This window comes from Hyaena hyaena, unplaced genomic scaffold (genome assembly GCF_003009895.1).
Source record: "Hyaena hyaena isolate Hyena2069 unplaced genomic scaffold, ASM300989v1 scaffold_410, whole genome shotgun sequence".
NCBI lineage: Eukaryota > Metazoa > Chordata > Mammalia > Carnivora > Hyaenidae > Hyaena > Hyaena hyaena.
Genome location: NW_024081042.1, coordinates 1,000,534 through 1,018,712, shown reverse-complemented (window position 1 = coordinate 1,018,712; position 18,179 = coordinate 1,000,534). Strand labels below are relative to the sequence as shown.

General features: G+C 36.9%; 1 protein-coding gene across 1 annotated transcript in view; it reads right to left on the bottom strand.

Moving 5' to 3' along the window:
• Positions 1-17,554, bottom strand: part of CAB39L (calcium binding protein 39 like) — a 91,451-nt gene extending 73,897 nt beyond the window's left edge. Inside the window, exons 1-2 of the mRNA XM_039252171.1 lie at positions 17,442-17,554; positions 16,529-16,604 (exon numbers count right to left, since the gene is read on the bottom strand). The gene's annotated coding sequence lies outside the window, so the exon portion shown is untranslated. The remainder of the gene's footprint in view (positions 1-16,528; positions 16,605-17,441) is intronic.
• Positions 17,555-18,179: the final 625 nt, after the last annotated feature.

Genomic DNA, 18,179 nt, shown 5'->3' with positions numbered 1-18,179 from the left:
AACATAATTTGGTTCTTAACACCTGAGAAATAGGCACCAAAGATGATGAGAAATTAGTCTGCCAATTATTCCTTTGATTTGTAGTTTTATAAAACTTAGAGTTTTATTCCCTACTTTTAAAAAATGTTAAATGGAGGGGTGCCTGCCTGGCTCAGTCAGTTTAGCGTCCACCTCTTGATTTCAGCTCAGGTCATGATCCCAGGGTCTTGGGATGAAGTCCCATGTCAGCCTCCATGCTGAGCACGGTACCTACTTAAGATCCTCTCTCTACCCCCTGCTTGCACTCTCTCTCTAAAAGGTAAAAATAAATAAATAAAATGTAAAATGGATATTATCATAAATCACTAAGGGGTATTAAGTGCCTCATATCTTCCTGAGTCCAAGATTATACTCAAAGAGTTCTGGTATACCTGAAGATATTCAGAATTTGTCAGGATGGTGCTTATAATAACTATGAGGTAAACATTTTTTAAGTCATTTTAGCATGGAGAGACATTATATCATTCTATGGTTCTAAAGCACAAAATAAAGACAAGGTATTTAAAGTATATAATAAGACTGACTACATATGATTGTATGTATGTTTACATTTAATTCCTACCAAACACCATTTTTTTAAATGCATACAAAGAAATCACAAAAAGTGACCATATATAAGCCACAAAAAAAATCAATAAATTTCCAAAGGAGAAATGGTAAAACTTCATCCTCTGAAAACAAGATGGTAAAATTATTTAAAAAATTTTTAAGAGATAAGCAAATATTCTTTAACCAACGCTATTAATACTTGAAAAAAATTTAAGTACATTTTTCTAAGGGTGCCTGGGTGGCTCAATAGGTTAAGTGTCTGACTTGGACTCAGGTCATGATTTCATAGTTTGTGAGTTCTAGCCCCACGTCAGGCTCTATGCCGACAGCTCAGTGCCTGGAGCCTGCTTTGGATTCTGTGTCTCCCTCTTTCTGTCCCTCCCCTGCTTGCACTCTGTCTCTTGCTCTCTCTCTCAAAAATAAACATTAAAAAAAATTTTTTTAAGTACAGTCTTCTAAAATTACTTGAATTATTTAAAAAGTACAATTATAGTGACTTTTGTTTCAGGATATGATGAAGAAACAGGGACTGAGTTTACTCTTGTCTTATGTAACTTAAAAACTGGGCAAAATATATAAACCAATGGTTTTTAGACACTGGATACAAGGCAGCTCAGCCCAGTAACCCCTGAGAGAAGGGAACAAACAAGGTAATAGCCCCAGGCAGCAGAGTAGGAAGGAGAACCCAAACAGAACATAGCAGTCTTCCTGAGTTAAAGAGACAAGGGTTGAGAATTCAAGAAGGCCAATGTGCCTAAAACCACAGGGCAGAATACCAGAGAGGAGAGAGTTGCAAAGAGTCCCAGATACTGGAGAGGATTCTCTTCAAATCTTCATCTGAGAAGTGATTAACACGTCTATGAGAAAACTCTCAAAGGCCAAGAGATGAACCAATGGAAAGAATCAGGCTGAAGAATTCCCAGTATTCACACAGGGCTGGAAATAGTTCCCATTCCCAACAGCCAGAATGAAGAAATCTCATAATATATGGAAAGTTGGGTTGAATATTCTGAAGGATACTGCTTTGGCAGTGAGACCAAATTTGCCCTAGATTTAAAGTTGTTCTAGTACTTCCTTATAGGGCTTACAAGTAAATAAGCCTTGAAAGGTTAAAATTCTTTCCAAATAAATTAACTGCATCCTAGAGTAGATTTAAAATATTTAAGGGAATTTTTAGAAATTTAGCACACAGTATACAATTCATAATGTCTGGCATCCAGTCAAAAATTACTAGGCATGCAAAAAAATAAAACAGAAAAATACAATAAAGCTTTAAAATATTAAGTAATAATTAAGGTATTACTATGAGTTAAGGTAATAATAATAAATTTATTTGTTGAAAACACTTGCTGTCCTTTTTAACTAGCTAACAAGGTATAGAGTGATCATTTGTAACATGCGTGCAACAATATGCAGTTCTCCACTAACACTTCCTGCAAGAATTTGTCTTCACTGATGATCCTAGCCTGAGTCAATCATTTCATCAGGAGTTGAAAACTGGCCATTTAAAAAATTCTATTCTTTCTGCTATATTGGCTGGCATTGTTTTGTAGGGAAGAGCTTCTCCTCAACTATACTTCTAATTGAAAAAGAATGATAATGGCTTATTTCTCTTCCTTTAATTGCCAGTTCTGAGAGTAAAAAGCTGGTAGCATTCGCTTCCAATGGTGGCAAATAAAAGGCTGTTTTTGGTGAGATAAGTCTTTCTTTTCTTTTGGATATCATTCAAAATGGTTCAAATATCTTCATATGTTCAATGTTTCAATAAATTACATGCACTATTCTTTCTGATGCCATCCTTCTAGCTTGGTTCTCCAAAAAAGCAGAATCTGAAGAAAAAGCCTCATGTAATATTAGCTTTAAAAGTAATCCAATCACAGTGAGCAGGGGTGAGGGACAAGAGGAATAAAATAAAGGAGGGAGAGCCAATTATCACAGTATGCATTATCAAGCTAGCCACATATTTAATCTGTCAGACTGAACCTCTTAAGAGCCATTTAAGTGCTTTAGGACCACCGCTAAGGTGTGAGGGGAAAAGAGAAAGAAAAAAATTTATTCACTGGCTTCATTTTCCATTGATCAAAGGGTTTTCCAAAAAAGCATTAACTGCCATACACTTGAGTTTAACTCCTCTGTACCTCCAGGGTGCTTATGTGTGAGTCTTCCCTGTGGACACTGCAAAAAGCAAGGGGCTTGCAGAACAGCAGGAAATGAAGCTATGTATGGTCCCACCTACATCAGAGTTTGCATAAAGCTGAAATGAGACAAGTGAATCCTAGGGGATATGCAATGATATAAAAGAGGTATTTATAATAAGTGTGCAAATTTCGCCAAATATGGTCAGTGGAAGCCCCTTCAAGATACTTTCTGCATACTTTTGATACAATTCCATTACTCCTCAAGTTTTTATTACTTTCTAGTTCAACAGAATGTCCCAGCCTCACTTTGTATTCACTCTGTCACAGATCTGGAATGAGCTATTTCTCTAGGGAGCTCTAGTGTTTTTGGTGAAGTTTGGGTACCAGTCATACTATTGCTACTGGGATGTCACTGCTTCTAGACCCTTCAGTGATCAAAGTTAGAAAATATGTTTAAAAAAATATCATTAGTTTATGTCTAACATTACAGTTTCAACTCCACTTTTTAAATTTTATATTCATCTTCTCTTACATAAAAATCTTGTTTCAAAACACATTAAAATAATGATGTGTTTATCTTTCAATACACCTATCATAGATTCAAAATAACAACAAATTTCTAACAATAAAACTAATAAGTGAAGTTTAAATAATTCTTTGCAGGAGTTCTGGGGTGGCTCAATAGGTTAAGCATCCGACACTCGGTTTTTGCTCAGGTCATGATCTCACAGTGGTTCATAAGTTTTGAGTCCAGTGTTGGGTTCCATATGGAGCCTACTTGGGATTCTCTCTCTCCCTTACTCTCTGCCCCTCCCCCACTCATTCTTTTTTTCGCTCTTTCCCTCTCTCTCCCTCCCAAAATAAATAAACTTAAAAAAATAAAAAATAAATTTTTGTCAGTTAGCTTCTTTTTTAAAAATTGTTTATGTTTATTTATTTTGAGAGCGAGAGGGAGGGAGTGTAAGCAGGGGAGGAGCAGAGAGAGAGAGAGGGAGAGAGTCTCAAGCAGGGGTCAATCTCAGGAACTGTGAGATCATGACCTGAGCTCAAATCAAGAGTTAGATGCTTAAGGGGCGCCTGGGTGGCTTAGTCGGTTAAGTGTCCGACTTTCGCTTAGGTCATGATCTCGCGGTTCCTGGGTTCGATCCCCGCGTCGGGCTCTGTGCTGACTGCCAGCTCAGAGCCTGGAGCCTGTTTCAGAGTCTGTGTCTCCCTCTCTCTCTGACCCTCCCCTGTTCATGCTATCTCTCTCTCTCTCTCTCCTAGAAATAAATAAAAATATTAAAAAAAAAAAAAAAAGAGTTAGATGCTTAATCAACTAAGCCACCCAAGAGCCCCTTCAGTTAACTTCTAATTCAACTTGTAATGTACTTTTAAGCATATACGACTACCATTATGTTAGAGAGTTCCAATGTCGAAATGTTGAATCAGTTTACCTGATACAAAATCAAAACTTCTATTTTACATTGTTAATTCACAATTGCAAAAATTCCACAGAGGGAGATTTTAATTGTTTTATTATTAGAGACTTTAACAACCTATAAATAATGTAGTGCCAGGGAGCTGTTTCAGCTATTGAGAAAAGCAGAGGGGAAAAGTTAAAAATGGAAATGATACCTATAGATCAAGTTATGGCCAAAAATAAGCAATGATTCTACAATGATTCAAATACAAAAATGTGGTGGGAAAAATTATTTATCACTATATGTGGTAGTGTAGCTATGCAGAATTTCAATACCTTCTCTACCTTTGTAGTCACATTCACATTGAGTATTGTAAGATTTAGATTCCATCTTGATACATATCTACTGCAACACTTCACTAGTTATAAGTGTTGTAATTAGTCACAGAGTTTTTAAAGGCACCATATGAAATTGATTAGTCCATCAAAATAACACACTGGTGGTTTAAAAAGTGTTTACTGTCAACAGTAACAATAATTGACACAAAAACTGATTTGTCGGATTAAAACAAATCAAGACTCTAACATGTGAAATACAAAACACAAATAACATACTTTCATGATTGCTTTATTGGCAATTTAGTGCTATTTATTGAATTAAATTATTGTTAATTTTACTTTATTGGTTTCAGGGTTGTTTGTTTAATGAATACATTTATTTTCATTTACATATAAAAACCGGAGGAGAAAGTTAACTAAAACAATTGGACTGCAAGTGACAGACCCAATGCAAATAAGTTTAGCAAAAAAAGAAATTAAGGATCATGAAGCCAAAAGCCTAGGATTAGAACAATGGTTCTCAACGGGGAAAGCATTAGGTGGGGACAGGCCAGAGAAGCTATGAACATCTGAAAATCAGAGAACATCCTCTCCCCCAACAAAGATTTATCCAACCCAAAATGTCAACAGTGCCAAGGCTGAGAGACCTGGATTAAAGCTAACTTCAGCCAAAGCTTAAACAAGGTCACTGGAGCTCTTTCTCTCTCTTTTTGCATTGTTTTGTGTTGCCTTCATTCATAATTGGACTCTCCCTATCCGGCAGAATAGATTACATGGCCTTGGCTCCCACAATCTCAAAAGAAGAGAAGCCACATCAAACCTGAAAAATGATTTTGGGCCTGCTAGTTCAGGTAACCAACTTAATAACCATATGCATAAGAACAGGCCCACTTATTAACCACCTTGGCTACTGAGTGTGTTAACATTAGTGCAAAGAGATTGAAGATTAACAGGCCTGTGAGGTAGGAGAAAGGAGAATTATGAGGCTCACTCTGAAAGAGCAACTTCAAGTCAAGAGTCAAGTGAAATGTTGGGTGAGATTATCTACAGGAAGATTGTTATCTTCAGGATATTGATTATCTACAGGAACTTCAAAGCATATGTAGTTGGATTCACTGTTACATTTATGTGTTACATAAAACCATTCCATAAAGAAGTTCAAACTGCTCACTCAGCATCCACACCTTTTTCCTACATCTATACTTTCAACAATCTATACTTTCCTACATCTATGCTTTCAAACCTGCCTAACACTAAGCAAGGTTTTCACATGTGACTAACAGTGTGCTCACACTTACTCAGACTTGCTTACTGCCTCCAGCTCCAGTATCTCTGTTCATTATCATCCTATGGCTCACCCTCCACACCAAGACATCTAATAATAAGGCAAAGTAAAAAAAAATGGACAATGGCAATAAATACTACATGGAAAAAGGGAGATAAAGAAACATCAATCCATAATATATATGATATTTTGTTGGACAGGAAGAGCAACCTTCCCTGTCTGGGAAAGGAAGTGAGTTCCTTAGTTACCAAATTGTTAGTCCCTGATTCTAGTCTCTAATCTCTGGGAGAATCTCCCGTATCACCCATCCCCCAAAATCACACTGAGAAGATCACTATGGATGGTTCCTGACTGGCAGGTTTCTGGCTGAAGCAGTCCACTTGTTTTGGAATTACATTCAGTAGTCTGGGAGTTTCCAGGGGATGGGAAGTCACAAGCCTTTATTTCTCAGACTTAAATATCTAACAACACAACTATCTTAGATTCTCCTTGGCTTTAATCACTTTGCTTCATGTTTTCTATTAATCAAAGTCAGAAATTGTTGAATCTGAACTTGCTGCTGGGATTTTTGTCTCAGTTTGACCTGGGGGTTAAATTGGTTAAACTGCTTCTTCCAAATAAATGAGAGTAAACTTGCCCCGTTATAGCCAGGATGCATCCCAATAGGTTTCTTTGTATTCTGGGGTTGACTGTTATCTTTACCCAAGGGAGAAGAGATGCTTGGGTCTTCAGGCTTCTCCTAGGTTCTGAACACATCTTTTCTTTCTCATCTTATCTTTCATATCTCCTAACCATATCTTCTCCTAGGTTCCTTCATATGTTTCTCATGCTTTCTGCCTCCCTACTTTTGCCCATACTCATTTAGCTTAGGGCTGTGATCACACTGAAGAGACAAGTATCGAGGTACAGGGGAGTTGGAACTCAATATTCAAAAACTTCTTCACAGACATTTTTTGTTTTTTAGAAAAGGTAGGAACCTAATAAAAACAGTAGAATCTTACATGTTAAATGGTTTAAAAGTACATAAATAATAATAAACATAAACATAATAAATATGGTAATTTACTTTGAAAAAGACCTGCCATTTGCTTATGAAGATGGATGTTAAAAAGAGTTGTCGCAAGTTACTTTGAAATAGTGGTAATAGGGTTATTTGAAATCAGCTGGGGAGTTTTAAAACCAAATGTAGATGGATATGACTCATAATATGTGGTAGAGAGATTGCTGGTCAGTGTTTGAAGTGTGTGCATGTTGGGCACCAGGGTGGCTCAGTAAGTAAGTGTCCGACTTTGGCTCAGGTCATAGTCTCATGGTTTGTGCGTTTGAGCCTCGTGTTGGGCTCTGTGCTGACAGCTCAGAGCCTGGAGCCTACTTCAGATTCTGTATTTCCCTCTCTGTCTACCTCTCCCCTGCTTGTGTTCTGTCTCTCTCTCTCTCTCAAAAATAAATAAACATTTAAAAAAATGTGAAATGTGTGCATGTGTATATTTTGTGTATTTCTATGTGGCTTGGTTCAGCAGGGTGGTTTGTCATTCACATAGTGCTTCTCAGAAATGAAACTACACAAAAGCAAACAAGGAAAGTGCATAATGCTCACACTGCTCCCCAATATATCAATCATGTTGGAACATACCTGTTTGAAAACAAGTGGTAAAGCAGAAATGACTACTACATTTACCATTATAAAACATATGTACATAGATGTATATTCATATATGTATGTATGCGTTCAAGTATGCTAAAATGTATTATGGACTTATTGTTGCAATTTTGCTAAATTGAGTAACTACAGATTTTTGGCATTTTTAGTTGGCATTTACCTCTCTCTTATTCTCACTTATTTTCTTTACTTCTCATTCACTCTTTTGTTTCTGTTTTTTTCTATTCCTAAAGACCACAGTATAAATACAAAATATCACAGCTACATACATCTTTAGGCAACCCAGAAATTACATTTTATTCTTTGATAGCCTTAAGACTTAATAGCCAATAAAGGAGTCGCAAAGTAAAGAACCTGTTTAAAGTCTTTAGGAGCTGGTCATGCTACCCAAGATATCTCTTATTCTTCCTTCTCATAATTTCCATTTCAAACATGATCAACACTGTGGCCTTGGGAAGTTGCTTAAAGATATTCAAATTGCTTTCATAAAAGCAGAATATAGAAGAAATACTATAGGAGAAATAATTTAGAGGTATCCACATTGCACAGAAATGAAATTTAACTGACAGAATGAAAAACACATTTCCAGTTGTGCACTTGAAACTAATAAAACCCTGTATGTCAGCCATACTTCAATAATAAAGAATTAAAAAAAAAAAACCCACAATTGTTCTAATTGCTACTGCTTGGCCAAATTTGGAAATCTTTAAAAGGTCTTATAATTAACTTCAACAAGATAACAAAGCTCATTTATTCTGGTTTCTCTCTTACACTACTCTGCTTCCCATTTCTCTGGGTGTTTTGTTTTGTTTTGTTTTGTTTTGTGTTTTGTTTTTCAGGAGGGCGGAAGGTGAATAACAAAAATTAGGTGACACTCCTACTCCTATTGGCTATATTTCCAAAACACCAGAAGCAGACTTTCAAAGCTGAGGAACTCAGGGTATTTCTCTTCCCAGCACCACTCTGGCCCCCTGCTGGTTCCAAGCCGCAGTGGCAGCTGCAATATTCAGCCCCAGCATTAAAGACTTACCACACCAGTCCAAAGAATGACTGATTGCTTTGCTTCCTTAAGGCTAAGGTAGTATACCGTACACTAAATATATTTAGCAGTAAGTAGACATAGATATATAGCCTCGGAAGGCCTTTATGTGATAAGCTATTCTGAATATTCTTCAGACATCAAGCAGCTAGTTTCATAGGCCCATAGTCTCTTTGGTATTAGGCAGACCTAGATTTGAATGAAAACTGACTGTATATAAGTAACCTATCTTTAAATTGGAGATAATAATACAGTGCCAGGATCGGCTGCGAGAATCAAGTAAAATCATATGCATATGGGCCTGGCATTTAGGTAAATTCTAAATGTTAGACGCTTCTCCACTCATAAAATACAAAACAACTCTAGCACATATTAAAAGTACGTCAGTCCACTGCTGTCCTGTCACTACTCTGGAATGATGCAGATTCCCAGGATGATTCACAAGCAGTGTGTAATCAACTTCCTTTATTAAACAATTAGTAGATACAAAGTGTGATGCTAGGTGCTCCAGAGATAGACCTACCCACATGCCAATAAGCCAGTAACTATGTGTCTGAGGACTTTTTAAATTGTCTTATATACCAACCAGACCTAAATAATTGCAAAAGCATTCTGGATGCAGCATTTTAGAAAAGCATGGGATAGGGATAATACAGAAACCTTGGATTTTAGCTTAGTGTCATCATTTGCTTGCCTTGTGCCCACATGAATTAAGCTTTGTTCTATATATTTAAGTAGGAATATTCCATCGGTCTCTGAGGATAATGGAAATTTTATATTACACACATACATAAGTAAATAGCTAGACAATTTAGTAAACTAGAAAACTAGTAAAATGGAATGAGTTTAAACAATAAATTTCCTTTTCTAAGACTTAACCCTCAAATCAAGTAGAAAAACTTTCAGAAGCCACTATCACTGGCTCAACTACGACACCAGAGCAACAACACAAAAAATGTCTACCTCCTATCAGATTACCCTAACCAAAAGGTAGACTTCACGTGGGGGCCAGGGAAATGGGACTATTAGCCACATGATCTCAGTAAAAATGACAAACAAGCTCAAATGTTCTGGAAGTGTGAATTTGAAAATGATAGCAAGTTATCAAGGAGATGCTCTATAAAGCCTTATTGTACACTGGATTAATCCATACCTTTGATTCCAACAAATAACTTTTGGATAGTTTCCATGAGACACAAAGTGGTTTTCATAAGGAACTTCAACTAATCCTGTCAGTACTTTCAGGGTTGCTACTGGCTTATATGATGCTTTGACAAGAGTCAGAAAAAGGGACAGCTGCAGTCAAGCAGATGCATAGATTAACCAGCAAATAGAACTTTCATGTACTCAAAGAATGAGTACCCTGTCCTCTAGACAGATGCAGTCCTGCACCAGGGTAGATGTGAGCTGGATTTCAGGCTCCAGTCACTCCCTCAGCAGGAGTCTTTGGACAGTACACAAACTATACAGCTAAATTTAATAGCCTTAAAGACTTTGGAAGGGCAAGGCTCTATTACAACTTTCTATCACTTTAGTGTACAGGATTCAGGGGCGCCTGGCTGGCTCAGTTGGCTCTTGATTTCAGAGTTGTGAGTTTGAGCCTCAGATTGAGTGTAGAGATTAAAAATAAAATCTTTAAAAAAAATGTACAGAGGGGTGCAAGGGTGGCTCAGCTGATTAAGCATCTGACTCTTGATTTTGAATCGGGTCGTGATCTCACGATTCCTGAGTTTGAGCTCTGCATTGGGCTCTGTGCTGTGTGAAGCCTGCTTAGGATTATCTCTCCTTTTCTCTGCCCATCCCCAATTTGCTCTCTTTGTGTGTGTGCGCACGTCTCTCTCTCTTTAAATAAATAAATAAATAAATAAATAAATAAACAAACTAAAAAATATGTACAGGATTCATTCATCCAGACATCTGAAGGCAATCTGCTCTATGGGTCCATATGTTGGAATAAGGAATTTATATTCTAATAGGAGATATAAGACATGTACCAAAAATAAATACAGTGTAAAGCAAAAAGTTATGAATCACAAAGGAAAAGACCAATGAAATACCATAAAAATTCAGAACCAAAAAAATATGTATATCTTGAGGAATTAGAGAATGTTTCACAGAGATGGTGGCACTGGCATTCAGTCTTGAATGATGGGTATGATATGGTTTAGGAAGTTCAAGATGTAAATAACAAACAACTTAGTTTATCAGAAGCAAATGCTATGTGAATGATAGTAGTAAAATGGAGAAACAAGTTTGAGCCAAATTATGGAGAGCCTTTAAGGGTAGGCCAATGAGTACAACTGTTTGTCATGACAAAAAGCAGCCATGATGTGGGGCGCCTGGGTGGCTTAGTCGGTTAAGCGTCCGACTTTCGCTTAGGTCATGATCTCGTGGTTCGTGGGTTCGGGCCCCACGTCGGGCTCTGTGCTGACTGCCAGCTCAGAGCCTGGAGCCTGTTTCAGTCTGTGACTCCCTCTCTCTCTGACCCTCCCCTGCTCACACTGTCTCTCTCTCTCCTAGAAATAAATAAAACATTAAAAAAAAATTAAAAAAATAAAAAAAGCAGCCATGATGTGATCAAAACTATTTCATGATTATGAATTTGGCGGTGTATAAGAACCAAAAGGGCAGAGAAACAGTAGTTGATGAACTTAAGTGACAGTGAAGGTAACTCAGCAGGGGAATGAGAGGACTATGTGAGTATCAGAGGGAATAGGCTTGGCAATTGAATAAATGTAAATGGTGATTGAAAAAGACTCAAGATGACAATGAATTTCCTTGTTTTCTACATGAAAGAGTAGGCTGATAATATCTTAAAAGAAATAGCGATCACAGGAGGAAAAATTTTTTTACAGAATAACCAGTTGCTTGATACGTAACAAGTCTGAAGTGACAGCAAGACTTCTGCATATATGCCTGTGGGCACTTGAACACACAGAACTAGAACGCGGAAAGAAAAGAGAACCAGAGCAATATACCTGGGGGTCACTCATTCTGCCAATGGAGTACAAGAGAGACCAAAAAAGAGCCAAAAAAAAAAAAAAAACTTTAGAGAGTATTGGGGCACCTGGGTGATTCCACTGGTTAAGCATCCAACTCTTGATGTCAGGTCTTGATGTCAGGGTCATGAGTTCAAGCCCCACACTGGGCTCTGCGCTGGGTGCAGAGCCTACTTAAAAACAAAAAACAAAAAAACTTTAGGGAGCAGCTACAGGTAGAGACAGAAAAAGTGCAATGCTGTGTATAGAACATCTTTCTCTGTTAAGTGAAGGTGGGGCAGGGTGGTCATAAACCACCCTACCACTATATTGTTTTTCTAGTCCCAAGGTTTCTAATTATACTATTTTCCTCATTAAATTTCAAAAATTCTCTTTTGTCTTTCAGGATTCTTGTTTGCCTCTTAAGTTATTTCCAGAGGTACAGTTGTACTTAATATGGAAAAATGGATTTTATATTATCTTTTCTGGACTGGAAGCCTTGAACTTGCTTTTCAAAGTTTGCTTTTTTTTTTTTTTAAATGTTTTATTTATTTCTGAGAGAGAGACAGTGTGAGCAGGGGAAGGTCAGAGAGAGAGGGAGACACAGAATCTGAAGCAGGCTCCAGGCTCTGAGCCAGCTGTCAGCACAGAGCCTGACGTGGGGCTCGAATCCATGAACCATGAGATCATGACCTGAGCCAAAGTTGGATGCTTAACCAACTGAGCCACCCAGGCACCCCAAAACTTGCTTTTTAAAACAGTGAACATCTGGGGGCCTGGGAAAAATGAGTATCTTGCATTTTCAGCTTCAATCATGGGAAGAAGGCATGAAAGTAGGAGGTTTGGTATGACTTTTGCATAGACCATCAATAGTCTGCCGCAAAAGTTAAGTAAAAAGCACAGTAAAGATATAAAATTCGTGACTATAACTATACTGTTTTAGTATATATTCCTAAATTCCAGAAATGAAATGGCTTACCTCAAAGTTGTTTTTAACTGTATACAAATTTAAACAAAAACCTCTAAATATTTAATACTCATCATTATTTATATAGCATTTTGTAATATCAAAGAGTGTTCATATACATGTTCTCTATAAAATCCTCGAAAAGAACATAAAAGGAATATTATTACAGTAGCTCCACTTTAAAGGTAAGAAATATAAAGTGTATATATATATATATATACTTTTTTTTTTCCTATAGCAGATTCAGATAAGGAAATTTAAACTAAAGGTTAAAAAGCTTGACTTAAGGTGCCTGGGTAGGCTCAGTTGTTAAGCATTTGACTTTGGCTCAGGTCATGATCTCACAGTTGGTAAGTTCAAGTCCCATATCAGGTGAGCACAAGCTCACTTCTGATGAGCTCCAGCCCTGCTTTGGGTAAAAAAAGGAGCCCCAGGTGAGCCCGGCTTCTCTCTCTCTCTCTCACTCTCTCCCTTTTTGCTTCCTGATCACTTGTGCCCTCTCTAAATGAATGAATGAATGAATAAATAGCTTGACTTAGATGCCAACTTGTCAGTGGTATCAGTGGGGTTCAAACCTATGGCATTTTTACTAATATCAGCTATATGGTTTGGTACAGCATTATGTTTGAAATAACATTTGGTTAATTGTGACTTCAAAATTACTGTAATTTTGATCTTTTATACTAAAAACATCTCACTAGAAGAGATTATTTTGTGAGGATATATGCACCACAAAAGATATTTTCTAAACAGATGAGTTTATGAATAGTTTTAATTCATTTTTGGCTAACTCCCACAATCAAGAATCCTCAAGAATTTTGACATAAACATTGCTTTAAAAGGTATTTTTAATAACCACTCTTCTGACAGCAAAAAGGAATTCTTTGTCTCCCCCAAAGTTCTTTATTTAGACTTCTTCTTATTTTCATTGTTGTTCATTAATTCTAGGTTCATATGTGGTCAACATTGCTAATTGCACATTTTTATAAAACGATATCCTCACAATTCTTCATATTTTGGATATATTTTCTCTTCTTTTTACTTTTTCGTATTGATAGAAAATACATGAAATTTATTCTGAGATATCACACAACTGCCGAGTGGGCTGAATGTTTTTTGCTGGGTGACTGGCAGGACTGAATAGTACTGATATTGTCTAACAAATACTTTTCCTTTTTCACTTTCCATTTATAATAGTTATCACTCAATAATTCCCTTAGTTGTAGCTGCCTCCTTTAGAGAGTTGCTTGATGTTTGTTAGTCTGCATTCGCTCCACACCCTGTTAACTATCATGTTTTTTCATGATTCCTCTTAGTACACCACAAACCAGCTGGCATTTCTAGCAACAAATACTAGCAGAAATCCAATGGTTTGGACTCCTCTGGTTTTCTAGAAGCTTCTATGAGAAGCTGGTGAGAATTCTTTGTAGTTGAGGAATGAATGAAAGCCAATCAGTCTCTCCAGTAAAGGAGAAGAAAAATAACTGAAATGTCAATCATTTCCCTCATTTCTCTGGCATACTTTCCTTTCTTCATAGTACATGGGTCTGTTCTTGTGGACACATCTCTCTCTTCCTTTTGTCTCTTCCTGTGTTAATAAGAGTACACATGCATTCCCATTATTCCTGCCTGGTACTGCTATATTTGACTTGGTTGGTGCCACACCTTAGTTCCGTTTCTCACTGAGACAGAGGAAGTTTTGGAAAGTGCTGTCAAGCCACTGGTCTCCACTGGGGAAGAAGGAGAGAGAAGCCCCATGGCCACAAGGTCTATGGGTAGCAGGTGGCCCAGCATCTATTTTCTCTTATTTCTTAAAATGTATTTTCTTTCTTAGCTACTTAGCAAATTAGATGCAAATGGTATTTCTATAAGATAGCAATATCTCTGATTCAATTAAGGGGAAAGAGAGCCTTGGATATTTCATTAAAAAAAATCATTTTGACAAATTTTTCCTCCCCAAATTAATTCTGTTTCTGTTGATAAATACAGAGATAAAAAGACTATTTTTAATATTCCTGATAACCTTTCATGTTTTCTTTCTGGGACTTTTGATTAGATCATCTTAAAATCTTTTATTTTCTATCATTTTTTTCTCTGTTTATGGTCTTCCATGCAGTTTCTTTCTAACTGTGCCTCATATATTGATTTAACATACCATGTAATCTCTAAATTGTTCTTGTAGTTTTCCTTTCTGATATTCTTTTAAGTTTATTTATTTTGAGAGAGTGAGCAGTGGAAGGGGCGGGGGGGGGGGGGAGAATCCAAAGCAGGCTCTGCATTGTCAGCACAGAGCCTAACGTGGGGCTCAAACCCATGAACCATGAGTCATAGCCTGAGCTGAAATCAAGAGTTGAGTGCCTAAGAGACTGAACCACACAGGTGTCCCTCATTTCAGATATTCTAATTGGCTCTTATTTTAATACGCCTAGTCACTTTTAAATTATATTACTCCTTATGTTTTAGCATCCCTCCTTTATTTATTAAATATTAAATACTGGGGAGCCTGGGTGGCTCAGTTGGTTAAGCGTCCGACTTCGGCTCAGGTCATGATCTCACGGTTTGTGAGTTTGAGCCCCACGTCAGGCTCTGTGTTGACAGCTCAGAGCATGGAGCCTGCTTCAGATTCTGTGTCTCTTTCTCTCTCTGACCCTCCCCTGCTCACGCTGTCTCTCTCTCTCTCTCTCAGAAATAAATAAAACATTAAAAAAATTTAAATATTAAATATTTATTTTTTGTTTTGGATATTTCTTTTTGAGAGAGAGAGAGCATGCATGTGCAAGAGGGGCAGAAGGAGAGGGGGAGAGAGAGAGAGAGAGAATCTTAAAAACGTTTTTAATGTTTATTTATTTTTGAGAGAGAGAGAGAGAGAGCACGAGTGGGGCAGGTGCAGAGAGAGAGGGAGACACAGAATCAGAAGCAGGCTCTGAGCTGTCAGCACAGAGCCTGACAGAGGGCTCAAACTTACAAACCCAAGACCATGACCTGAGCTGAAGTCGGACCCTTAACTGACTGAGTCATCCTGGCGCCCGAGAGAGAATCTTAACCTACCTCCACACTCATGATTTCTCACCATTGTGAAATCATGACCTGAGCCGAAATCACGAGTCAGATGTTTAAGTGACTAAGGCATCCAAGTGCCCCTTGGATATTTCTAAGAGCAGAAACCTCTGTAGATTTGTTTTTGTTGTTTGTGGTTTCTGCTCTTTGCTCATGGCATTTTGACTTTTTTCCCCTTATGTTTTGTGATTTAAAAAAAAAATGTGTAAGAGCTTTAAGAATTTTAATAATGATACTCTAACAAACAAATGTTTGTCAAGAACGTTTATAACTCCCTCTGTGCAAGATTTACAATGATTTCTGCCAGGTATTGAAAAGTGTTAGAGATCGGTCCTTTAAAAAGGTCCATTTTAAATTAAAATTCTCCATTTGTGGGAGACAGTGAAAATAAGTATTTAGTGACCATGAAAATAATATAAATTAAGGCCTCAAATCCAAGTGAATGTGAACTGGTAACCAGGAAGCAGTAGGAGAGATTTGATTTTAGATTTTCAAAGTTTATTTTATTGTAGTAATCTCTACACCCAACGTGGGGCTTGAACTCACAACCCTAAGATCAAGAGTTATATGTTCTCCCAACTGAAGCACCCAGGTACCCCAGCAGGAGAGATTTTGACTCCACTAAGAGCTGTATGCCTCTCCAAGGTCTGTGATCAGGCCTCCTATGCTCTGCAGAACCCAAGGAATTTTTCCCTGTCCCCATTCCTCTCCATGCACAACTTTTTATACCAACAGAAATCCATGCATATCCCCCGAGTATGCAGCAACTTCAGCACTTTCCAACCTGCTTGTTCTGCTTCAAGCCACAAAAAGTTTCCCTTATTTTCTCATAGGTTCATCCATTCATAATAAAGGTTTTTTAAATATTAAATCTAGTGTTTTACATTTTTGATGGGGGGGTGATTCAAGAACTCTGGTCTATCATACTGCCAGAAATCTTTGTGAAATTTAAATTAGCATATTATATATATTCCTTTTATATATTTTATATACTATAAAAGTTTTATTTTAGTATGTTACTGTAATCTTCAATGTCAACATTTATACTCATGATTAAATCATTATGTTAGCTTACCTTAGAAGTTGTATATCATCAGCAAATTCGTTTCAACTTTCTTAATCTTCACCAAAGTCACTGATCAACACAATTTCTGACAAAAAGAAAAGCTTCAAAATTAACTTTTAAACTTTTACAGCAAATCAAACATATTTTTTTACTGTTATCAGGTATACAGAATTATCAATTAAATTTCCATCATAATCACATATAGATAAACCAAATTAAAACAGGAAAATCCCTCTACCTCAATTACTTCAAGTGCCACAACTTTTAGAAAGTAGTACTGAACTAAGTGAAAATATTTTGTCATCAGGGAAAACCAGTAGTAGTGTGAAGGGGTGGCTTGGAGAAGGGGAGCCCTAGCACCCTCAAAATATCTCCATTATCCCTCAACTTCCACAGGAAACATAACTATTTAAGTTAGTATCTCAAAAGCCAATTTTTAAAAATGTTTCTATTTACTTATTTTGAGAGAGAGAACAAATGCATGTAGGTACAAGTGTGGGGAGGAGCAGAGAAAATCCCAAGCAGGCTCCAGGCCCAGCGTCCAGCACGGAGGCTGACACTGGTCTCAATCTCAGGACCACGAGATCATGACCTGAGCCAAAATCAACAGTCAGACACTTAACTGACTGAGTCACCCCGTTGCCTTTCAAGGCCAATTTTTATAAAAAGGCTGTGCAAAGCTTAGAAGGGCTTTTAAGTATCACAAAGGAAGCTTTGAAGGGTTTTTGCTTTCAACAGTATCATGAAAACCCATGCCTACTAGAGTTTTTTCTTTTCTGCACTGCTACACTTTTAGTTTGCATCTTTAGTAATTTCAGTCATCAATGGCAACTTTTATAAAATTTTTATCTCCAACATCAATATAAGGAGATGTATGCAGGTGTGTTTACATTTCCCCATCAGAAATTAAGAGAAAACTTACACTTCTCTCCTTTAGTGCATCGCTCTTGCATGAAGAACATATAAATTACTGACTTAGGGTCTGCATATTTATGTATTTTCTGAGCAGCAACTACTGGTTTAAATAGACCATTTAGCTTCTGATGTTCTTTCTTCTCAATATTTGATGTATACCCTGCAATAATGTAGTAGAAAAAGCACAGGCTTTGGAATCACATAGATCTGGGTTAAATCTCACCCTCCCAGTCTGTAACTGTCCAATCTGAAGCAAATTACTTAATCTCTCTGACCCTCTTAGGAATAAAATATCATGATTCACCATAGGTATATGCAAGAGTCAAATTATATATATATATATATATATATATATAGTCTCTGACACAGTGCTGTATAACATGTACTCTGTTATATAGCTGTCTTGTGTTTTTTTGCATTTCACTTCCATTTTGCTCAACCTGTCAAAGAACTTTTGAAACTACATTTTCTTCATTTGTGGCCTTAATGAACTTCTGTGGTTTTGTTCAACAATTATTGACATTTTACAACATCTATTTTGCCCAACAATATACATAAAATACTTTTAAAATAGCAATATAATGATAATAATGTTAAATCTAGGTTCTAAAATCACTAGAAATTGTTCCTTTTCTTGTATGGTTATGACACCAAAATCCTTTATGGTTTTGTAAATTTGTTTCCATTCCTTCTTAAATTTTTCTTTTAGTTCTTTTATTTTTTTAATGTTTATTTACTTTTGAGA